This window comes from Musca autumnalis, unplaced genomic scaffold (genome assembly GCF_047663935.1).
Source record: "Musca autumnalis isolate F117 unplaced genomic scaffold, ASM4766393v1 scaffold_2, whole genome shotgun sequence".
Lineage (NCBI taxonomy): Eukaryota > Metazoa > Arthropoda > Insecta > Diptera > Muscidae > Musca > Musca autumnalis.
The window spans coordinates 209171162-209197173 of NW_027411755.1; the positions used below are offsets into that span (position 1 = coordinate 209171162).

Below are 26012 nucleotides of genomic sequence, written 5' to 3' on the forward strand. Positions count from 1 at the left end.
ATCTATGCTTAGGAGACCGAAAAAAGTAAACAGGAATCGACCGTTTGGGTCTTCGAAAGCGAGACAAATCCAACGAAAGTGTTTCATGTAAGAAGACCTTCGAAGCAAAAGGTTGCCTGCTTCTTCGGCAAAACTGACCGTGTGGCGACTGTACGTCTTGAGAAATGTTGGACGGTTAATTCTGAGTGTTACACTCCAATTTGTTTACCTGAAGTCTTCTGAGAAATTCGAAAAACGAACAAGAGGAGACGAATCGTTCTGCATCAAAACAATGCGCGCTCTCATGCATAGAATCACATCAGCGCATGTTTGACCGGACAAAACGTGGAATTGATGGGTCATGCGCCGTACAGCCCTGACTGGGGATCCAATAATATAATAATTGTTCCACAAACAGCCCATACGGGACAAGGGAGACTTCTCTTGTATCAATGAGTGCACCCCGATTCATATAAGGGACCTACTGTTTACGAGTATTGCCGAGTCCGAACGGTGTGTCCTATGACACCACTTGTAGATAAGTTTTACATGGCTGAAATACTCATTGCTGAGGGGTATTTTGCCACCGTTGAAAGTTTTGATGTTGCCTGGCCGGGGAATCGATCCCACGACATTTAGCGTGCGAGGCGGGTGTCCATACCTGGTGATCCAATGACTTCTTTTAATTCCAGCACATCAAGAAAAAAGGCTGAAACTAGAAAGATGAAATTTTGACTATGATGTGTAAGGGTGAGATAAGGCTAAATTTTTAAAAATTCGTCCTTGAAAGGTACGAAAAGTAATAAAAGGTACTAAATATGGTATCCATTGTATTAGGCAAACGGGAAGAATTCTGAAACAAACATTGACAGCGATTTTTTTAAAAATCCCTACAGTGATTTTTTTGTTGTTTTTGGAATTTTCTCATCTATGAAAATTGCTGTTTCAGAATCCGCAAAAACTTCACAGGTGTAAGCGCGTTCTTTTAAAGTTAGTTAAGGCGCACCGACATGACATTGTTTTATAAGGAGGTGAAATTTTTAAAGGAATTTAATACAATTAAATTATAGTCCTGAAGAATATCTCAAAAACAAAAGCGTTTTTCTTAAGTGTTCAAAATACTGCCCAAGTCGAGATAGAAACACTAAAACTCATCAAACATGCAATTGTTCCTCATTTTGTTGACCAGTTTTTTCCCTTCAGGTATAATTTCTAAATGTTACTTATTTGAAAATGAGAAATTAAATATTCAGGGTTGAATGCAGTGTTTACAATTTTTTTATTTTAAAAATTTTTCAAAATTTTCACCAGCTAAAAGAAATACCAAAAGCTGGGTCCTCAGCTGGTTGGGATTCAGCATTGTCATGATGCTCATCAGCTCCTTGGGGTTGTTGCTAAAAAAGATATAAAACAATCATAGTTAGTTAGGTATTTAACGTTTTTTTTGTCTTAGCATTACATACCTGGCCCAATGCAACAGCCAAAATGGCAAAGAATATTAAAGTTTTTGCAAAGAAACGCATTTTGAATTGAAGGTGGTTAGGAAGTTGTTGTGAAGTACCGTAGTAAGAATGCGATTTATATACCCTCTACTGGTGTAGTGCAATTTGGAAATACATATATAATTGTTTATTTGAAATACATTAACAAATGTCAAGTGATTAATGACTTGTAAAGTGATTTTTTCGAATTCTTAGAAATTCTTCATTAGTGAAGATGATGAAACATCATTTCACATATATGTACATACACCCATACATATGTATCTATATTAGAAACTAGCGGACCCGGCGAACTTCGTCTCGCTATTAAGGAATAAAATTTCATACAAAAACTCAATTTTCGATTTTTCCAATTTTCCGACTTTTCCAGAGAGATTTTCCAAAATTTTCTTCCGTAAAGACCTTCTCCTCGAAAATACGAATAACTGACAAAAAATTTTACAGAAATCGGCCTAGCCGTTCTCATTTTATGAATTACTATACATTTTTTACATCATTTTTATATATATAGATTCAATATCTGTATTCTCAAAATAGACACGTTTAAACCCTGTGCTAATGTTTTATTCATTTTTTTAAAACATTTTTTATTTTATTTGTGGAGAAGACCTTGGGCCTTATGTGGCATTGGGGAGAATGTTTGGTTCACAAAATAAATTTAGAACAGACATCCAATAATCAAATCTTTATGTTGCTTGTTAAATTTGAAATACCCTGGCTGGTCAATGGATAACGTTTGAAGAGTGTCTAAAAACATGACCATTTGGGAGGGGCCCCTGGCTCCGCTAAAAAGCTAGCAGTGTCAGTCTTCCAAATTTACTTGATGACTATTTATCTACAAAGGATAATGGCCCAGAAGCTTTAAGGATAGAAACACAATGGATTTTTCTTGCTTGCGTGGCTTCATTTCGGGTAAAACTTTAAAGAACGGTCAAGACGAATTTGAATTAGGTTGCTTTTTCATTTATTCTACCTTAAAATGCTCTGCCCAACAAAAATGACTTATGAACAACAAGCAAATGGTGGCCGGTTCTATGCACCGGATTGACTCGGAGGAATCTTCGACCAGGGGCCGTTACCGCAATAATTACATATGCATTTTCATATATTTTCACAATGAAAGCTGCAATATATCCCGGAATGCCTATACCGAGGGTGTGACGTAGGGGAAGAAAAATACCAAGGAACGGTCCTGACCGGCTTTAACATGGCAAAACCCAGGTTTTATCTTGGTTCCTCTTTCATCTCAAGTGGACACTGACTTCCCGTGGTGTCACCTGCGGAGCTGCCTTTAACACCAGTTAAAGGTAGCGAGCTAACATATGTCGCGCAATCACCCATAAGAAAGTTAAAAACTTGGGTTTGGGCCTCGGGTTAGTAACCGTCCCCTACAAAAAGCAGCTTACTATGAAAAAACGAAAGAAAAAAAACAAACCCCTTTAAAGTTGACGAATCACGCAAACGTTTTAAGGACCATGATCTGCGAATCTGCACGTGGAATGTTCGCACACTTTATAGAGAAGGTGCAGTATACGCATTGACAGATGTACTTGAAAAGTACAAGGCCGACATTACTGCCATACAGGAAATACGATGGAAAGGCGTCACAACAACACCTAAAGGTGACGCACGGTATTATAGCTACCATGACACAACGCATGAGTTTGGTTGCGGATTTGTGGTTGGTCGGAGGTTAAAACATCTGGTCTCCAGCTTCACCCCAGTGAATGAAAGACTCGCAACAATTCGATTAAAAACAACATTCTTCAACATCAGCTTTATTTGCGCTTATGCTCCAACCTAAGACAAGGAGGAACAGACCAAAGATATATTTTAGAAGCGCTTAGAAAAAACTTATGACCGTTACCCTGACCATGACATTAAAATTATTCTAGGCGATTTTAATGCCAAAATTGGAAAGGAGAATATCTTTGGCCCAACTGTCGGCAAATCCAATCTCTACAGTGAAACATCTGACAATGGTATGAGGATGATAGACTTTGCAGATGCAAAAAAAACATGGTAGTTAGCAGCACTAGATTTAAGCATCTCGATATTCATAAGGGCACCTGGCTGTCTCCAGATCAAAGAACAAGTAATCAAATTGATCACGTTGTGATAGATGGAAGACATTCATCGAGCGTGTTGGATGTGTGATCGTTCCGAAGAGCTAACATAGACTCGGATCACCACCTTGTTGCAGCAACGGTGCGTACCCTTCTAACCTTGCAAATGAAGCACGAACAGATACAATGCGGAAGTTGGACACCGGTAGGCTGCAACCACAACAGATAGCCACAGCATATTTCACTCAACTGGCCCAATTGCTTAATGAAAGCACTTCTCGTCCCGATAACATATCAGCACAATGGTAAAATATTGCCCACTCCATGCAAACAGCCGCAAAATCCATACTTGTATAGCAGAGACCTCCAACAAGGAATCCATGGTATGGCCAGGAGTGTCGCGTTGCTACCGAAGAGAAAAATGCGGCATATAGGGATACTCTCCAATCAGTAGCAGCACGTAGCGCACGAGAGAGGTATCGGGAGAAAAAGAGAGAAGAGAAACGTCTTTTCCGCAGGAAAAAGAGAGAAACGGAAAGGCGCGAGTGTGAAGAAAATCGAGATTTACAGGAGCCAGAATGAAGTCCGAAAGTTCTACCAAAGAGTGAAACATCAAACAGATGGCTTTGGTACAGGCACCTACTCCTGTAGAGACCAGCAAGGTAGTTTGGTAACTGATACAGATAGTGTGCTCACGATAGTAGCGAAGACGGCGAAGATAATACAGATCCAATTCCAGAAGGTGGTATTGTATACCACCCAGCCAAGATAAGGTAAAGACAGCAATAAACCGGCTAAAGAATAATAAGGCAGCAGGAGCCGACGGCTTACCAGCCGAGCTGTTGAAAACCGGAGGCGACACGCTGATAAGGTGTACTCATCAGCTAGTTAGCACCATCTGGCAGGAAGAACGAGTACCCGATGATTGGAACCTGAGCATCCTATGCCTCTACTCTAACTATAGGGGCATAAGTCTTCTTCCTATAGCCTACAAGATATTGTCAGGAATATTATGCGAACGACTAAAGCCTATGGACAACGAAATAATTGGACCATACCAATGCGGCTTTAGACCTGACAAATCCACCATTGACCAGATATTTACCCTGCGGCAAATCCTGGAGAAGACCCAAGAGATGCAGATCGATTCCTACCACCTTTTTGTCGATTACAAAGAAGCCTTCGACAGCCCCCTGCATTGTGGAATGACATTAACTGATACTCGGTCCTGAGTTAATATAGGAAAGAACCTCTCCGAAGAGTTTATTACCAAAAGAGGAGAAGACCTCTCGTGTGACTTATTCAACATTCTACTGGAAAAGTTTATACTAGATGCGAAGGTCAAAAGAAGTGACACAATATATACCAACAGCCATATATTACTTGCTTATGCCGATGACATTGACATCATGGGTAGATCGGTAAATGAAGTAACCGATACCTTTGCAAAAGTCAAAAGGGAATCTGCTAAAGTGGGTCTGGCGGTAAACGGCGAGAAGACCAAGTTAATGGTGTCGACGCGCAATGCGTCCATTGAGCTCGGACCAACTGTGGAAGTTGTTTCCTATAATTTTGAGGTAGTAAAAAACGACATCAGTTGTGAAATAAAAAGAAAAATTGTATTGGCCAACAGAGGCTACTTTGGTTTATGTAAGCAGTTTAAAAACAAAGCCACATCTCGTCAAACAAAAATAACGCTCTACAAAACACTGATACTACCCGTGCTGATGTATGGTTCTGAAGCCTGGGTACTAGCGCAAGCAGACAAGGCAGTGCTTGGTGTGTTTGAGAGAAAAAATCGTCGAAAGATCTACGGACCACGTATGAACCACGAGCTGTATCTGCTAGGCAACGACATCAGTATAGATAAACGTATCGAGCTGCAACGATTGCGTTGGCTAAGCCATATTATAAGAATGAGCGATGATTAACCCGCTAAAATGGCGTATAAATACGAGCCACATGAAGGTGCCCGCAGAATTGGCAGGCCTAAGCTTAGGTGGAGCAAACAGATAAGTAAGTCTATTCTGAGGTCTTTTGGTCCGTGCGGGGATAGATAAGAACCCATTGTCATGGATCTGCTCCCTTTACCACACTCGCATCCATCACATGTCAACATCGGTGAGATGTAATGGATGTAGGGAATGAGTGCACCCTCAGGCTGCTCTGGTCTTACCTGCCTGCAGGACTGGAGTTGTGATGCTGCTTGCTGCGCCATATCATCTCCCAGCGTGTCTCCAACTTCGTCATCGTCGTCGTTGTCGAAATACGAGACATCCCCGCAGTCTCCCCAATAAAAACAAACGTTGCATCTAACACCACATGTTGTTGTTTAGAGCCCCAAAAATGCATCATTCCTGCAATTCAAATTCAACTGTCTCCGCAACAAAGTTTGACAATTGACTTGACGTTTTTTGGAAACAAAGCTCACATTGTTGCAATGGCTACAATGTTTTGCGAAAGGATAATACAAGAAGCGGAGGAGGAGTACTTGCCCTCCTTATTCACCAGTATGTCCAATACAAACATATCTTGCTTGAGCTTGACTCTAGTGACCAATACATGGAATTTATGAGGGTAGCAGTAACTTGTTTGTCTACCGAGGCAGCGACATTATCTCGCATTTGAAGGGCTTTTTGGCTTTCCATCCTAGGCAATGACCAAATGAATTTAGCGCTATCCGAGCAAATTGACGGCTCCACATTTTGCACGGTAAACGAAAATGCTCCTACGAGGATAAGGAGGGAAATTGTCACAGCTCGCCAGATTTCATTATTGTGGCACTCGGTCGGATCAATTACGTATCCTGGCTACGTGTTTTTACCTTGGCTCAGGCCATCTTCCGATCATCGTATCCATTAACAGACCACCCGACTTTAGCATGTAAAACAGATTGATAAGGGGTCAGAAAATGTATAAATCACCGCTTCAGAGAGGTGTCCATTCCCAGGATAGCTGGTAAAACTTTCGGAACATTAACACAGCTGTAGACGCTTGCTACACACCTGCTGGTTGAATACCCGAAACTAGATAACATTTCCAGCAGAGGCGACGGAAGCAAATGAGCTTTGCCATACGAACCTTGAAGACCCAAGATATGGGAAAGCTACTGTTGAACGATGATCGGAAGATGGCCTGAGCCAAGGTAAAAACACGTAGCCAGGATACGTAATTGATCCGACCGAGTGCCACATGGCGCACATGGGAGATGATATGGCGCAACAAGCAGCATCACAACTCCAGTCCTGCAGGCAGGTAAGACCAGAGCAGCCTGAGGGTGCACTCATTCCCTACATCCATTACATCTCACCGATGTTGACATGTGATGGATGCGAGTGTGGTAAAGGGAGCTGATCCATGACAATGGGTTCTTATCTATCCCCGCACGGACCAAAAGACCTCAGAATAGACTTACTTATCTGTTTGCTCCACCTAAGCTTAGGCCTGCCAATTCTGCGGGCACCTTCATGTGGCTCGTATTTATACGCCTTTTTAGCGGGTTCAACATCGCTCATTCTTATAATATGGCTTAGTCGACGCAATCGTTGCAGCTCGATACGTTTATCTATACTGATGTCGTTGTCTAGCAGATACAGCTCGTGGTTCATACGTGTTCCGTAGATCTTTCGAAGATTTTTTCTCTCAAACACACCAAGCACTGCCTTGTCTGCTTGCGCTAGTACCCAGGCTTCAGAACCATACATCAGCACGGGTAGTATCAGTGTTTTGTAGAGCGTTATTTTTGTTTGACGAGATGTGGCTTTGTTTTTAAACTGCTTACATAAACCAAAGTAGCCTCTGTTGGCCAATACAATTTTTCTTTTTATTTCACAACTGATGTCGTTTTTTACTACCTCAAAATTATAGGAAACAACTTCCACAGTTGGTCCGAGCTCAATGGACGCATTGCGCGTCGACACCATCAACTTGGTCTTCTCGCCGTTTACCGCCAGACCCACTTTAGCAGATTCCCTTTTGACTTTTGCAAAGGTATCGGTTACTTCATTTACCGATCTACCCATGATGTCAATGTCATCGGCATAAGCAAGTAATATATGGCTGTTGGTATATATTGTGTCACTTCTTTTGACCTTCGCATCTAGTATAAACTTTTCCAGTAGAATGTTGAATAAGTAACACGAGAGGTCTTCTCCTCTTTTGGTAATAAACTCTTCGGAGAGGTTCTTTCCTATATTAACTCAGGACCGAGTATCAGTTAATGTCATTCCACAATGCAGGGGGCTGTCGAAGGCTTCTTTGTAATCGACAAAAAGGTGGTAGGAATCGATCTGCATCTCTTGGGTCTTCTCCAGGATTTGCCGCAGGGTAAATATCTGGTCAATGGTGGATTTGTCAGGTCTAAAGCCGCATTGGTATGGTCCAATTATTTCGTTGTCCATAGGCTTTAGTCGTTCGCATAATATTCCTGACAATATCTTGTAGGCTATAGGAAGAAGACTTATGCCCCTATAGTTAGAGTAGAGGCATAGGATGCTCAGGTTCCAATCATCGGGTACTCGTTCTTCCTGCCAGATGGTGCTAACTAGCTGATGAGTACACCTTATCAGCGTGTCGCCTCCGGTTTTCAACAGCTCGGCTGGTAAGCCGTCGGCTCCTGCTGCCTTATTATTCTTTAGCCGGTTTATTGCTGTCTTTACCTAATCTTGGCCGTCTTCGCTACCATCGTGAGCGCACTATCTGTATCAGTTACCTAACTACCTTGCTGGTCTCTACAGGAGTAGGTGCCTGTACCAAAGCCATCTGTTTGATGTTTTACTCTTTGGTAGAATTTTCGGACTTCATTCTGGCTCCTGTACATCTCGATTTTTTCACACTCCCGCTTTTCCATTTCTCTCTTTTTCCTGCGGAAAAGACGTTTCTCTTCTCTCTTTTTCTCCCGATACCTCTCTCGTGCGCTACGTGCTGCTACTGATTGGAGAGTATCCCTATATGCCGCATTTTTCTCTTCGGTAGCAGCACGACACTCCTGGCCATACCATGGATTCCTTGTTGGAGGTCTCAGCTATACAAGTATGGATTTTGCGGCTGTTTGCATGGTGTGGGCAATATTTTGCCATTGTCCTGATATGTTATCGGGACGAGGTGTACTTTGATTAACCAATTGGGCCAGTTGAGAGAAATATGCTGTGGCTATCTGTTGTGGTTGCGGCCTACCGATGTCCAACTTCCGCATTGTATCTGTTCGTGCTTCATTTGCAAGGTTAGAAGGGAACGCACCGTTGCTGCAACAAGGTGGTGATCCGAGTCTATGTTAGCTCTTCGGAACATCATCGCACATCCAACACGCTCGATGAATGTCTTCCATCTATCACAACGTGATCAATTTGATTACTTGTTCTTTGATCTGGAGACAGCCAGGTGCCCTTATGAATATCGAGATGCTTAAATCTGGTACTGCTAACTACCATGTTTTTTGCAGCTGCAAAGTCTATCATCCTCATACCATTGTCACATGTTTCACTGTAGAGACTGAATTTGCCGACAGTTGGGCCAAAGATATTCTCCTTTCCAAATTTGGCATTAAAATCGCTTAGAATAATTTTAATGTCATGGGCAGGGTAACGGTCATAAGTTTCTTCTAAGATATTCTAAAATATATCTTTGGTCTTTTCCTCCTTGTATTCGGTTGGAGCATAAGCGCAAATAAAGCTGATGTTAAAGAATGTTGCTTTTAATCGAATTGTTGCGAGTCTTTCATTCACTGGGGTGAAGCTGGAGACCAGATGTTTTAACCTCCGACCAACCACAAATCCGCAACCAAACTCATGCGTTGTGTCATGGTAGCTATAATACCGTGCGTCACCTTTAGTGTTGTTGTGACGCCTTTCCATCGTATTTCCTGTATGGCAGTAATGTCGGCCTTGTACTTTTCAAGTACATCTGTCAATGCGTATACTGCACCTTCTCTATAAAGTGTGCGAACATTCCACGTGCAGATTCGCAGATCATGATCCTTAAAACGTTTGCGGGGTTCGTCAACTTTAAAGGGGTTTGTTTTTTTCTTCTTTTGTTTTTTCATAGTAAGCAGCTTTTTCTAGGGGACGGTTACTAACCCGAGGCCCAAACCCAAGTTTTTAACTTTCTTATGGGTGATTGCGCTGCACATGTTAGCTCGCTACCTTTAACGGGTGTTAAAGGCAGCTCCGCAGGGGAAGTCAGTGTCCACTTGAGATGAAAGAGGAACCAAGATAAAACCTGGGTTTTGCCATGTTAAAGCCGGTCAGGACCGTTCCTTGGTATTTTTCATCCCCTACGTCACACCCTCGGTATAGGCATTCCGGGATATATTGCAGCTTTCATTGTGAAAATATATGAAAATGCATATGTAATTATTGCGGTAACGGCCCCTGGTCGAAGATTCCTCCGAGTCAATCCGGTGCATAGAACCGGCCACCATTGGCTTGTTGTTCATAAGTCATTTTTGTTGGGCAGAGCATTTTAAGGTAGAATAAATGAAAAGCAACCTAATTCAAATTCGTCTTCACCGTTCTTTAAACTTTTACCCGAAATGAAGCCACGCAAGCAAGAAAAATCCATTGTGTTTCTATCCTTAAAGCTTCTGGGCCATTATCCTTTGTAGATAAATAGCCATCAAGTAAATTTGGAAGACTGACACTGCTAGCTTTTTAGCGGAGCCAGGGGCCCCTCCCAAATGGTCATGTTTTTAAACACTCTTCAAACGTTATCCATTGACCAGCCAGGGTATTTCAAATTTAACAAGCAACATAAAGATTTGATTATTGGATGTCTGTTCTAAATTTATTTTGTGAACCAAACATTCTCCCCAATGCCACATAAGGCCCAAGGTCTTCTCCACAAATAAAATACAAAATGTTTTAAAAAAATGAATAAAACATTAGCACAGAGTTTAGACGTGTCTATTTTGAGAATACAGATATTGAATTTCTAATATAAATACATATGTATGTGTGTATGTACATATATGTGAAATGATGTTTCAACGTCTTCACTAATGAAGAATTTCTAAGAATTCGAAAAAATCACTTGACATTTGTTAATGTATTTCAAATAAACAATTATATATTTCCTAATTGCACTGCACCAGTAGAGGGTATATAAATCGCATTCTTACTACGGTACTTCACAACAACTTCCTAACCACCCTCAATTCAAGATGCGTTTCTTTGCAAAAACTTTAATATTCTTTGCCATTTTGGCTGTTGCATTGGGCCAGGTATGTAATGCTAAGACAAAAAAACGTTAAATACATAACTAACTATGATTGTTTTATATCTTTTTTAGCAACAACCCCAAGGAGCTGATGAGCATCATGACAATGCTGAATCCCAACCAGCTGAGGACCCAGCTTTTGGAATTTCTTTTAGCTGGTGAAAATTTTGAAAATTTTTTAAAATAAAAAATAGTAAACACTGCATTCAACCCTGAATAATTAATTTGTCATTTTCAAATAAGTAACATTTAGAAATTATACCTGAAGGGAAAAAAACTGGTCAACAAAATGAGGAACAGTTGGATGTTTGATGAATTTTAGTGTTTCCATCTCGACTTGGGTAGTATTTCGAACACTTAAGAAAAAGGCTTTTGTTTTTGAGATATTGTTCAGGACTATAATTTAATTGTATTAAATTCCTTTAAAAATCTCGCCTCCTTATAAAACAATATCATGTACGGTGCGCCTTAACTAACTTTAAAACAAGTAAAAAGTCGTTAACAAAAATTGCATCACGCCATAACGCGGAAGTTCGACTCAAGGCGGATCTGTCCTTCGGGGTTCATAATATACTCACCAAGGTATTTTTTCCCCAAGAGGAATTTTTCGTGCCCCAGACTTTCACCTCCATTTTGTTGCACAGTGTTATCTAATCTAATCTAAAAAAACGTGTTCAGCTAGGTGAAAGGTACCACCAACGGGGCTATATCAAAGAGTCAACCTATCTTTAAATTTTTTGGCGGAAAAGTTTTATAGCTGCAGGGAACTTCAAGAGTCAAATTGAGGGTAGTTTCATCAAAACAATGTAGACCCTCAAAAATGGACCCATGTTGACGAATTTTAGTGAAGAAATTTCGTGACCACTGAAAATTCCCGAAAATCGGGAGGTACTGTTATGTGGGGGATATACCAAAACATGGCTCTATATTGACGATTATTTTTTGAATAGACAAAATTGTAGCTAAAATTCTCAAAATACCGAGCATTACAGCTAGTTCGGTTAAAAATTGTGTCTAAAATTCTCAAAATACCGAAAATCGGGAGATACCGTTATATGGGGTCTATACCAAAATATGGAACTATGTGGACGATGTTCTTTTTGAGATGTTTTATGACCACTGATAACTACAAATGTCAAATTACAGCTAGTTCGGTTAAAAATTGCAGCTAAAATTCTCAAAATACCGAAAATCGGGAGGTACGGTTATACGGGGGCTATACCAAAACATGGACCTATGTTGACGATGTTTGGTGGAGATGTTTCATGACCACTGAGAACCTCAAATGGCAAATTACAGCTAGTTCGGTTAAAAATTGTAGCTAAAATTCTCAAAATACCGAAAATCGGGAGGTACCGATATATGGGGCCTATACTAAAACATGGACCAATGTTAACGATGTTTCGTGGAGATGTTTCATGACCACTGAGAACCTCAAATGTCAAATTACAGCTAATTCGGTTAAAAATTGTAACTAAAATGCTCAAAATACCGAAAATCGGGAGGTACGGATATAAGGGGGCCATACCAAAACATAGACCCATGTTGACGATGTTTGGTGGAGATATTTCATGACCACTGGGAACCTCAAATGTCAAATTGCAGATAGTTCGGTCACAAATTGTGGCTAAAATTCTCGAAATACCGAAAATCGAGAGGTACCGTTATATGGGGCTATAGCAAAACATGGACCTATGTTGACGATGTTTGGTGGAGATATTATGCGACCACTGAGAACCTCAAATGGCAAATTACAGCTAGTTCGGTTAAAAAGTGTAGCTAAAATTCTCAAAATACCTAAAATCGGGAGGTACCGATATATGGGGGCTATACCAAAAAATGGGCCTATGCCCATATCCTTTGGGATATAAGTTTGCTGATCACTAGGAACCCTAAGTGCCAAATTATAGCTAATTCGGTCTGCAAATGTGGCGAAGAACGTCAAAATACCTCAAATCCGGAGGTACCGTTATATGGGGGCTATACCAAAGAGTGGACCGATATAGCCCATCTTCGAACTTGACCTTGACTTGGTCTATGGAAAAAAGACCCTCGGGTGCAAAATTTCAGCACTCTATCTCAATTATTGCGGACGCTAGAGTGATTACAACAGACGGACAGACGGACATGGCTAGATCGTCTTAGAATTTTATCCTGATCAAGAATATATATACTTTATAGGGTCGCAAATGATTAGTTCGATGTGTTACAAACGGAATGACAAACTTAATATACCCTCCATACTATGGTGGAGGGTATAAAAAACGCGCTTACACCTGTGAAGTTTTTGCGGATTCTGAAACAGCAATTTTCATAGATGAGAAAATTCCAAAAACAAGATTAAATCGCTGGAGGGATTTTTAAAAAAATCGCTGTCAACGTTTGTTTCAGAATTCGTCCCGTTTGCCTAGTACAATGAATACCATATTTAGTACCTTTTAGTACTTTTCGTACCTTTCAAGGACGAATTTTTAAAAATTCAGCCTTATCTCACCCTTACACACCACAGTCAAAATTTCAACTTTCTAGCTTTAGCCTTTTTTCTTGATGTGCTGGAATTAAAAGATGTCATTGGCTCCCCAGTTAGGGCTGTACGGCGCATGACCCATCAATTCCACATTTTGTCCGGTCAAACATGCGCTGGTTTGAATCGATGTGTGAGAGCTCTCATTGTCATGATACAGAAAGATTCGTCTTCTCTTGTTCGTTTTTCGAATTTCTCAGGAGACTTCAGGTAAACAAATTGTAGTGTAACACTCAGAATTAACCGTCCTACAGACCTAAGACGTACAGTTTTGCCGAAGAAAAATGCGACAATTTGCTTCGTACCTCTTCTTACATGAAAAGCTATCGTCGGATTTGGCCCGCTTTCGAAGACGCAAACGGTCGATTCCTGTTTTTTTTTACTCCTAAGCATAGATCCAGTATTCGCCAACAACAACCTGGTAGGGGAATATAAGCGGAAAAGGTGGCTAGAACACCTGAATAGGGTGTCCAAAAAACCGGTTTTTCCAAACAAAACGGTTTTCGGTTAATCGAAAATTTCAATTATATCTAAAAGCGGTTTTCGGTTTTTAAAAATTTTCAAAACCGGTTAACCGGATTAAACCAGTTTTGTTAAATAGGTACACATATGCTTATAATTCACATATATTTGATTAAAGATGTGCGGCAAGGGGTAAATTAAGTATAACGACTTCGTTATTATATAATTATCTCATAATATCCTTGTTATTTGACAATAGACCTCGAAGTGGGGACAGCAAAATTAAGACCGAAAATTCTGCATTAAGAAGGTAAAAGCCCTTAAGGCCTGCGTACATAAGTTGCCTTGCCTGATTGCCTTGCTTTCCTGCTTCATTTCTGACATAATAAGAAGTAAAAAAGTGTCAGTCGGCTTTGCCGACAGATATATACCCTCAGCCAATGTGAAGTGAAACTTTCACCTAAGGGGTTTAGGTGACCTGAATTTTGTGGCCTTTTTTGAACATTTGAACTTGCCGACAAAAATGTGGATTAGGAACTAACTTACCCTTAGGGAGGACCGATATGGGCCATTTTAGAAGATAAACTAAATATTGACAAAATATTAGGAGACATTTTTTAAATATTGGGAAGAAGTACCGGAAATTGTGGACCGATATTGCCCCATGAAAATAAGTTTGGATATAATATGACGAACACCAAATATTGGACCAAATCGGTTGAACAGTTCGAGAGTTATCGTTCTCTCGGACAGCCACATATGGCGACATAGGGATTTTTTACACCTTTCGGGCTGTTTTCGTAAGGAATGTGGGCTTGCCCCTGAAAAAATTTTTATCGTCGTAATGGAAGTAGCGACTGCAAATCGCTTCAACAAAAATCAAAGTGAATCGAGAGCAGGTCTTAAAGTGAACTTATACGAAATTTTGTGTGAGAGGTACCAGAAGGAGGAGACAAATATAGTGCATATTCGAACCTGATCTATATCTCGTAGATATATTAGGATATGCAAAGTATGGATTACATCGGTCACTCCCCTCAAAAGTTATCGTGCGCACAATTTTTTCGAACATTTTTCAACTTTTGTGGGGGAGATACCGGAAGGAGTGGAGCGATATGGCTTATCTTCGAATTTAAACTATGTTTGGACGAGATATTACGAATTCCAAATTTTGGACTGAATGTGCAGATCCGTTCAAGAGTTATCTTGCGCTCTAACCACTACACACAGTGTCATAGGGGCCCTTTGCAACTTTTAGGCTACTTTCTCAAGAAGTATGGACTTGCCCCTGATGAAACTTGTACCGTCGTATGGGGGGCAGTGAATACAAGTTGTTGCAAGAAAAATCAAAGCTATTCGAGAGCAGGTCATAAACTGAACTTTTCCGAAATTTATGTGTGGGAGGTACCTGAAGGCTTGGACCGATTGAGTCCATATTGGAACCTCATCTAAGTTTGGTAGAAATATCACGATGTGTTAAGTATGGACCAAGTCGGTTATTCCCTTCAAGCAAAACATTTTCCGAACATTTTTGAACTTTTGTGGGGGAGGTACCGGAAGGAGTGGACCGATATAAACCATATTCGAACTTAAACTAAGTTTGGACAAAATAATGCGAAAGCCTAATTTTGGACAAAATCGGTTCATCCGTTCGAGAGTTATCGTGCGCACCAGCCAGCCAGACAGACAGACGGACGGACATTGCTAAATCGACTCGAAATTGTCTGAAACATACATATTTCGTCCAAACATACTTGGGGTCTAAAACCCCTATGTCGATGAGGCACATTTTGCCCGTATGAAAGTGTATATACCCTCGTTAGCATAAATGCTGAGGGTATAAAAATAAAAGAATAAAGAAGGCCGAGCAAATTTCGAACTGGATTGCCCTTTTCTTTTTTATTCTTTTATCAGAAGCAAGCAAGGTAAGCAGGCAAGGCAGCTTATGTACTTACCCCTTTACAAATATAAACTTGTGTACAAAAACAATTAAGTTTACATTTTATTAGGGTCTGATTCTTAGTCTTGCTTTGCCAACCTCAAATTATCGTAAAATGCCTCGGCGGTCATTTGAATAATGACTTAGTTGGACCAAATACTCGTTTTAAATTGTAGCTACTATAGCTCTAGTTCCTAGTTCAATGTATTAGTTCCAAAATGTATGAGTAACTTCATACAAACTAACGTGTGATATCACGTATACGCAGATTTTTCATACAAATGGTGTGTACCATTGGAACTGCGTAGTGAATTAAATTTTCACAACTCTACATTTTACACAAAATATTTTTAAAATTTAAAGGTATCTGACATTTAAAACTTTGCCGTACATTGTGTTAGTTAAGTTTAGTTTACCTTCAAGAATACAATTGTAATGAAATTTTAAAAATATTACTATTTTTTTAAAACCGGTTAACCGACACAAATAACCGGTTTTTTCGGTTAACCGAAAATGACGATTTTGGCGAAAACCGGTTTCGGTTTTGTAACTCAAAACCGGGTAACCGGTTAACCGGTTTCGGTTTTGGACACCCTACACCTGAAGCAATGTAACGTAGGTACAGGATTAAGTAAATTGTGGGCAACGGTTAAACCACTCGACGTCGGGAAAGGAAGATGATATTTACAGATGTACACTTGTTATTTTAACCGGCATTTTATAGATCACCCTGAGATTCGAAGGACGAAGAGGAGTGTGCGACACCGTATAAGAAAAGCTCTACTTGCCGAAGAACTACCACCACAATTTACGATGAAGGATGTTGAAGACGTCGTTCGAAACTTGAAATCATCTAAAGCGTTGGACCCATACGGAATCTCAATGGTAATGCTTAAGCAACTGCTGAACCCGGAGTTAAGCATTTGACAAATGTCTTCAAGTCATACTTAGCCACCCATATTGTACCAAATGTCAGAAAAGATGACAGGATGGTGCGCCTACTGAAGCCAAGCAATAGTACCAACAGATGTGAATTGTACAGACCGATTTCCCTTCTGTCTCCAGTATTGAAGATTCTGTAGAAACTACTACTCCCCATGATGAAACGTTGTTTCCCAGTTACCCAACATAAACATGGATTCCGGAAAGTGCACAGTACCACAACAGTATTACACGCCATATACACACATATCTGTCGAGGACTGAATCATAACAGACTATACAACCGAACAGTTATGGTAGCTCAAGCGTCAACCATGACAAACTGTTGGAGAACATAGGGAAGACTTCTCCCAAAATATTGTTTGAAACATTGGATTGTCAACTTAAAGCCTGGTTGTATGTGGAATTCAGAAATAAGAAGTCGAAGACCCGTACAGAGAAGCAGGGTGTTCCTCAAGGCGGGGTGATAACTCCATAACTGTTCAACCTCTACCTTTCTGAAATTCCACACCCTCCAGACGGCATAGATATCGTAAGGTATTCGGTATGCGGATGGTACGATCAGACCCTATATATATGATGACATATGTGATAGGTTAAACTTCTGTGTACATAGCAGACGGCACCTGGACGGCTGAAACGAGGGTCTCCCTGAACATATTTGGCGACCACTAACAACCCCAAGATATTGGGCGTAACGTTCGATAGCATGTTAAAGTCGTCCGCACAAGCCACATTCATTTGCGGCCCTCAAGTCGCTGGCCGGCAGGAATTGGGAAGCTGATAATGTAACCTTGTAGACCTCTTACAAAGCAAAAGGCCGGTCTGTGGTAAGCTATGCGGTGCCAGTATTGTATGCAGATGTTAGCGCTACACAGTGGTAGACTATTCAAAGAATGTCAGAATGCATCCCTGAGGACCATATTCATGAGGCGACGAACATTTTAGAGGTGCTTCAGTACAACAAGATGTTATTGTGAGGGTTATCGTCGTGAGCATCCCTGCCACAATCTAGTAAATAGGCTCCCCCATCCATGCATGTCTGGACAGATCTTCTGATCTAGTAAGAGAGGTCCAAAGATACAAACGGAAACCTCTAGACCAAAGAGGCTCGCAAGTATCAAGCATGCTTGAATAACATTTGCACCAATGCAGTTGCGTACTCAGTAAAAATATAGCCGTACGCGTAGAGTAAAGGCAGCTCATCAGGTGACACCACGGGGATGTCAGTGTCCACTTGAGATGAAAGAGGGCCCAATATAAGTACTGGACTTTGTCATGTTTAAGCCGATAAGGGCCGTTGGTCTCCTATAAAAAGTGGTCTTCTATCAGAATACCGGAAGACTTTAAGGTATTCTATCGTAGCTCATTGAGGTCTTCTATCGGAAGACCTTGTGGTATTTCATAATAAGTCATCTTCGATAAGAAGATCTTGTGCTGTATTATATTAAAACCTTGTGGTCTTCTATCAGAAAGCCTTGTGGTCCTTTATAAGAAGACCTTGTTGACTTTTCTAAGAAGACTTTGTAGCCTTCCTTAAGAAGGCATTGTCGTCTTCAATCGTCAGACTTTGTGGTCTTCTATCGGAAGACAATGTGATCTTTTACCGAAAGGCATTGTGGTCTTCTATATGAAGATTTCGTCATCATCTATCGTAAGTTTGTGTGGTCTTGTATAAGAAGACCTCGTGGTCTTCTATTGAAAGACCTGGAGGTTTTCTATCGTAAGACCTTGTGGTCTTCTATAAGAAGACCTTGTGGTCTTCTATAAGAAGACCTTGTGGTCTTCTATAAGAAGATCCCGTCGTCTTCTCTCGGAAGCCTTTGTGGTCTCCTGTCGTAAGTTCTTGTGGTTTTGTATCAGAAGAGCTTGTGTTTTTCTCTAAGGAGACCTTTATATACCTTCAGCATTTATGCTAACGAGGTTGTTTAGGTGAGGGAGGGGAATCCATAGGCTGTGCGACAGAGGCCTGCTAGTTACAACAAAGGTTACCAATTGTAATCTGGAGTGGCGACAGAGTATTAACGCGAGAAGGTTGGTTAATGCGCCACAAGTTAACTATCCAAAGGTTGGTCGACAAGTGAACGCAGAGTTCTTGCAATCGCAGAGGATTGCAGCGATCGCTCGCTGGCATCCGCGCTCTACGTTGTCCGCAGAGAGAACATGCAGAGGAGATGTCTGATGATGTCAACCAGCATCCGTGATCGACTGAGCTCGGGAAATTGAGTTGGAAAGTATCAAACTTATACAGAGGGTATATCAGGAATATTGCCAATTATTTCATATTCCATTTCAGAAAAAAAGGATAATTTTTTTTCGCGCTACATCAACGATTTTTGATATGTTGGTTAAGAAAAAGATTCCCAGTACGAATCTGGTCGCGAGCCAATTTTTGGTTGTTGCGGACAAAAGTTATGGCGCTTTTATTTCGCTTTTTAAGAAAGAAAATATTATAAAAACGCTAATTATTTTAATGAGCCCAATTGTTACAAAAAAGTTCTCTCGAAGTGACTTCAGCGAGTAGATTGCATAATACCTGCAAAATGCTACACAGAATTCGCGGAATGTACATAAAATTGATAAATTATTGAATATAAGTCAACTTTTTTCAAAATTAAGGCCCATTTAGTGGTCATAAAATTACATAAAAATTTGTTCTAGATCAAAACTTCACGGCGAATCAAATGAGACTACAATCATATAGGCTGGTGTTATAGTTTCGATGTTACAGCCAAAATAAGCACATATTTTGGTCAAAAAAATTATTTTTTGTTTGAAAAAATATTTTTTCACATGCATTATGTAGTAGAAAAAATTTTAAAAATCTATAGGAATACTTCCTTCATTTTGCTTAAATCTCCCAATAAAATATACGGATTTTGCTTTATTGACATTCATATTAAAGCTTTTCCATTAGGGAAGGTAATTGGGTTGATGAGGATGTATCTCAAAGCTTCTGAAATGGAAATAGAGGTCAAATAACCCATTTTAATTTATATGCATTTTAAAATACGTGTAAATCGCGTAATTATCAAAATCATTTTGTCCGCATGTGATTTTCGTGTACAGCAAGACCATATCTATTAAGTTGTATATATTTTTCGAAATATAATTTGGAGTCTAAGATGTAGCATCGGCTGCATCTTAGCATTAAAAAACCTATAAAATATCGCTAATTTGCGCAAAGTGCTTACAATTTTTGTCCGCATCCGATTTCAATGTCAACCATGAAAATCTACATCGATATATATCTATTTGAAGGCTATCAATCAAGAACCGCGGATGTAGCATCACACACTATTTTTTTGGATAAAATGAATGTAGCTTCCTTATCAGTAAAGTTTTCAAATCTCTGTTTCCGCTAAAACGAAGATGCTGTTTTTTCATTGCAGTGGAAACGATGCGCAGAAAACGCGATAAAATACACGATATTTTCAAAAACAATTTTAGGTGATTTTTCTACTTTGGAATTTCTCGTAACTCGCGTTTTAGTAGATAGATTTTCACGAAGAATGATTTATTGGATCCGAAACGTAAAAAACTAAAATGTGCAATGGAGTACGAAGTATTCTAGAGACAATTGCAAATATTAGACCCGAAAAATATGATTTTTAGAAAAATGTTCACACAAAATTTCCGCATTTGGATGCAGATTTCTATGAAGCTGTGCAGACTACATTCACAATATACGTATCAAATAACTCAGAATCGCAAGTATTACAATTCTATATATGATTTTTTTGAAAAACCTGTTTGCGGAATGACATTAGAAGAAAATTTCAAAAAACACTGTAAATCTGGCTTCAAAATGTCAGCATCATTTAATGGTAGAAGCAGACGAAATTTTGAAAAGTAATACATTAGTGAGATGATCCTTATTTAGTTTGCTTCTGCTTTTACTTTGACAGGAAACTCGAGAGAAGTGTGGTTTACTCACAAATCGAGATATAACAAAAAAAGACATGGTGGCTTCAACCCATTTTCACAAATTTTTTAACATAAATGTAGCCACAGCTTCCACGCAAATTATCTTTTAAGGCCAATATTTTTTGCCACGACCAAAAACATTTCATTTTATCCAAAAGTATTTGTTTTGTATAATATACAATCACGAGTCGCGTTTTCTAAAAGGGTAAACCTTGGCTTCAGCTATGTTAAATTTTCAAAAATATTGGTGATATACACTTTCATACTTTCAGAATGTGTCTCATCGAAATCATGGTTTTAGACCCCAAGTATGATTGGACCAAATCCGTTTCAGACAATTTGGAGGTGATTTAGCCATGTTCGTCCGTCTGTCTTTCTGGCTGGAGCGCACGATAACTCTCGATCGGATAAACCGGTTCTGGCCAAAATTTGGCTTTCGTAATATTTTATCTAAAGCTAGTTTAAGTCCGAAGACGGGAGTGGAGCGATACACTCCTTCCGGTGAATTTTCGAAAATATTCGGAAAATTTGAGTGCACGATAACTCTTGAAGAAAGAAACCGATTTGGTCCATGCTTTGCACATCTTGAAATCTCTACCACACTTAGATGAGGTTCTAAGATAGACTAAATCGGTCCCGAATTGCTTTGATTTTTGTTGTACAACTTGTAATCACTGGCCCCCATACAATGCTACAAGTTTCATCAGGGGCAAGCCCATACCAAACCCTATGACGCCGAGTGTGGTGATTGGAGCGCAAGATAACTCTCGAACGGATCTGCCGATTCCGTCCAATATTTGACCTTCGTAATATTTTGTCCAAATTTAGTTTAAGTTCGATGATAAGCCATATCGGCCCACTCCTTCAGCTACCTCGCCCACCAAAGTTCAAAAATGTTCGGAAAAATTGTGCGCACGGTAACTCTTGAAGGGAGTGACCGATTTTGTTCCCACTTTAAAAATGCTATTATATCAACAATTTTTCAACGGTGGCAAAATACTGGTCAGTAATAATGCCGACATTTCCTGAGTATTTCAGCCTTGAAAAACTTCCCCACAAATGGTGTTTTAAGACACGCCGTTCGGACTCGGCGATAAACAGTACGAGGGCAGTTCGGAAACTTCTTAGCCTAGCACAAAAAACGCGGTATAAACAGAAAAAAGTTAAGTGTTTTGGAAACATCCATCTCTGTTATGAACACATGTTAAATTTTGTTTCGATCTGGCAACTCCTTCATATAGAAACAGATGTTCAAAAAAGACGCATCCGCAATTTTTTTTTCAATGGAAAAATTAGAACTGCGTGCTGTCATTAAATATTTACATAAAAAAGGTTTATCGGGACAAGAAATTCATAATGATATGGTGAATGTGTTAGGTGAAAGTGCTCCTTCATATGCAACAGTAAAAAATTGGGTTGCTGAATTTAAACGTGGTCGTACAAGCATTGAGGATGAACCACGTAGTGGACGTCCAAAAACAACAACAACAACAACAGAAATTGTAGCCAAAGTGCATGATATGGTATTGAATGATCGACAAATAAAAGTGCGTGAAATTGCTAATATCATGGGCATCTCAAATTATCGAGTCCATTTAATTTTGCATGAAGAACTACAGATGAAAAAGCTTTCTGCAAGATGGGTGCCGCATTTGTTAACAGTCGATCAAAAACGCATAAGAATGAACATTTCTCAAGCTTGTTTGGATCGTTTTAAGCGAAATAAAATGGATTTTAAGCGTCGTTTCATAACTGTTGATGATACATGGATTCACCACTATACTCCAGAGACAAAAGAACAATCCAAACAATGGACTGAAGCTGGAGGAAGTGCCCCAAAGAAGGCAAAAACAATTCAATCGGCTGGTAAGGTTATGGTAACGGTTTTTTGGGACTTCAAATTGACTGACTATCTGCAAAAGGGTAAAACAATAAATTCAGAGTACTCTTGCAACCTTTTGGATCAATTAAATGTACAAATTCGAGAAAAACGTCCTGGCTTACAACACAAAAAAATAATTTTTCATCAACACAACGCACCAGCGCACAAGAGTGTTTTAACAATGGCTAAAATCAACGAATTAAAGTACGAGTTGCTTGACCACCCACCTTATTCTCCTGATTTAGCTCCCAGGAATTTTACTTGTTCCCAAATCTAAAAGAATTCCTTGCTGGCAAGCGTTTTACCTCAAATGAAGATGCAATTACAGTTGTAAACCACTATTTTGAAGACTTGAGGAAAACTATTTTAATTAAGGGATAGAATTGCTAGAAAAGCGTTGGACTAAGTGTGTTTCAGGAGATTATATTGAAAAGTGAAAATATTTTTGAAAAACTAACTATTCTCTTTCATTGATAGGCTAAGAAGTTTCCGAACCGCCCTCGTAAGTCCCATATCATTGAGCTTAAATATTAATCGAGGTGCACTCATTGATATGAGGGAAGTCTCCCTTGTCCCGTATTGGATATTGTGGAACAATGTTTTGTTGTTATATCTACAAGATATAGATCGGGTTCGAATATGGACTATATTTGTCCACTCCTTGAATTTCCTAATATTTTCTCCAAATTTAGTTTAACTTCCAAAATGGTCCATATGGCCCTCTCCACAAAAGTTCAACAAAAGTTCTGTTCGAAAATCTTTTGGAAATGTATACCGATGCTGTTCGTTGTGGTCCTGTTTACAGCCATATTATATTTTCCGTGGACAAGTCAATGCTTCAAAAAATGGAAAAATTGAATGTGTTACCGACTATTGCGATATCTCCGTTAATAGGTCACCTACGCCGACCTAGTTTACATCATTGTAAAGATGGGATCTTCTACTTTCATAGTCAGGATTTGCTTTTGAAAAGTCCCCATCCAAAGCTGTGATATTCGTCATTATAATTAAAATCGCAAAAATGAAAATTTGGGTTTTATTTGCTACTATTGTGATATCTTCATTGTTTGATCACCTACGAGAACCTACTTAACATCATTAGAAAGGTGATATTTTCTACTTTTATTGTAAGGTCTTGCATTTGGTATACCCCATATAGAAGCTGAGATATTCGCTTTGGAAAAAAACGTTGTCTTTTTATCCAAATAAGTTTTTTTAACATTACGACCCCTAAATATTATCCGACCATCACCAAAATCAATAGGCTTCTTCATCTGTGAGGCCCCCATTAACCTTAAAAACTTCGTGACGATCCGATCAAAATTGCGACCTGTAGCGTGATTTCCAAAAAATCGAAAAATGGGATGTATTACCGACTATTGCAATATCTCCGTTATTTGGTCACCTACGCCGACCTAATTTACATCATTGTAAATATGGGATCTTCTACTTTCATAGTCAGGATTTGCTTTTGAAAAGTCCCCATCCAAAGCTGTGATATTCGTCATTATAATTAAAATTGCAAGAATGAAAACTTGGGTTTTATTTGCGATTATTTTAATATCTTCGATGTTTGATCACCTACGAGAACTTACTTTACATCATTAGAAAGGTGATATTTTCTACTTTCATTGTCAGGTCTTGCTTTTGGTATACCCCATATAAAAGCTGAGATATTCGCTTTGGAAAAAAAACGTTGTCTTTTTATCCACATAAGTTTTTTGCCCATTCCGACCGTTGAATATTATCCGACCATCACCAAAATCAATAGGCTTCTTCCCCTCCGGGACCCTCATCAACACCTAAAATTTCGTGACGATCCGATCAAAATTGCGACCTGTAGCGTGATTACAAGGTTTAGATGGACAGACGGACGGACTGACGGACGGACACACATAGCCAGATCGACTCAGCTCGTCGAGACATTCATTGGTATATATAAGTATGGGTCTACGACCATTATTTCGATGCGTTACAAACTTTTTGGGCAAAACCAACTTATAATACCCTCCCCACATAGTGGTGTAGCGTATAATAAAATTCACTTCCACAATGGAATAAGCCGGCCCGAGAACCTCCTCCGCAACACTTTTGGACTGTATCTTAATCCACATTTTTGTCGGCAAGTTAAAATATCTAGAAAGGGCCACAAAATTCTGAAAAGACTTTAAATACATTCCATCTGTCCGTAGATGAAAGTTTCAATTCAAATAGGCTGAGGGTATATCTCTGTCGGCAAATCCGACTGATACTTTTTAATTGTTCTTCTATCGTAAGACCTTGTGGTTTTCTATAAGGAATCCATTGGACTTCTATTGGAAGACCTTCTGTTCTTCTAAAGTAAGACCGTGGGGTCTTCTATCGTAGACCTTGTAGTCTTCTATAAGAAGACATTGTGGTATTCTATCGTAAAACCTTCCGAAAACCTTATTGTGTTCTATCAGAAGACCTTGTAGTGTTTTATAAGAAGAATTGGTGGTCTTAATAAGAAGACTGACTTTGAAAACTTCTTTAAGAAGATCTTGTGGTCTTTTATCGGTAGTCCTTTTCATCTTTTAAAATAAGACTTTGTGATCTCCTATAAGAAGACATTTCATCCCAAATGTGGTATCTTTTTCAATGCTACAAATGGACCGAACTTTCTAAAAACCCCATCCATGTGGCGTTCCTGTAATATAGAAGCGATTATGGAATTTATTCGTATATATTGAGTTGTTAGGATCTGCCAGTGGAATAATTGAGTCCACTCAACCGCTGAAAACGTAAAAAAACTGTTTTGGTAATCTAATTACGGGTTTGTTGTTCATAGGACGGACGTTTATACTCTTATTTCTATCTTTGCACAATCATAGGCTGAGGGTATTTTGCAGTTAGCAAACTCGGTTGATTATTTTTTAATTGTTTCAATATAAATACGTATGTATGCAGATGCGCAAAAAATACTTTGTCATCCGCACTAATGATGATATTGCGGAAATAAAGAAATTCTACAAATTACAAAAAAACACTTTAAAACTCATTAATCATTTCTTTTCATTAATAATTTCAACAAACTAAAGTATGGTATATAAGGTAGGTTCAGACTACAGTACTTCAATTCAAAATGCGCTTCTTCGTTAATACTTTAATATTCTTTACAATTTTTGCTGTTGCCTTGGGTCAGGTAAATAGTAGTAAGGAAAGAGAGTTACAATTTAAAATAAATATTTTTTTATTTTGTATTTTGCAGCAACAACCCCAAGCAGCTGGTGAAAATCACGACAATGCTGAATCTCAACCAGCTGAAGACACGAGAGGTGGAATTGGGGTTTGGTGGTGAAACATGTTTTAAATAAATAAATAAATAAAGAAATAGCAAAACTGCAACACTAATTGCAAATAGTTTTTCGTTCTAAAATAAGTCATATTTTAACCGTTTAAAATTGCTCTTTGAAGGATAACACTGGACAACAATGTGAAAAATGTTGGCTACTCCTTATGCGCAACATAATGAGACTGCTTTTAAACTAAACTCATTCGAGATAATTAAAACATATTTTATTATAACCCGAGCACAAGACAGTATAAAATAAACACG

At 39.2% G+C, this 26012-nt stretch overlaps 3 long non-coding RNA genes across 4 annotated transcripts; 2 read left to right on the forward strand and 1 right to left on the reverse strand.

Annotated features, from left to right (window-relative positions):
• Positions 1 to 1227: 1227 nt before the first annotated feature.
• LOC141395191 (uncharacterized) lies at positions 1228 to 2174 on the reverse strand. Of its 2 annotated transcripts, XR_012410551.1 has the most exons (3): positions 2091 to 2105; positions 1443 to 1933; positions 1228 to 1373 (listed from the first exon to the last, which is right to left on the reverse strand). It is a non-coding gene; the product is annotated as an uncharacterized lncRNA (long non-coding RNA). The 2 variants fall into 2 exon arrangements; XR_012410550.1 differs by having other exon boundaries at positions 1443 to 2174.
• An 8201-nt stretch (positions 2175 to 10375) lies between these two features.
• LOC141395192 (uncharacterized) lies at positions 10376 to 10979 on the forward strand. Its single transcript, XR_012410552.1, has 2 exons — positions 10376 to 10763; positions 10832 to 10979. It is a non-coding gene; the product is annotated as an uncharacterized lncRNA (long non-coding RNA).
• A 14485-nt stretch (positions 10980 to 25464) lies between these two features.
• On the forward strand, positions 25465 to 25807 carry LOC141395193 (uncharacterized). Its single transcript, XR_012410553.1, has 2 exons — positions 25465 to 25598; positions 25665 to 25807. It is a non-coding gene; the product is annotated as an uncharacterized lncRNA (long non-coding RNA).
• The last annotated feature ends 205 nt before the right edge of the window (positions 25808 to 26012 follow it).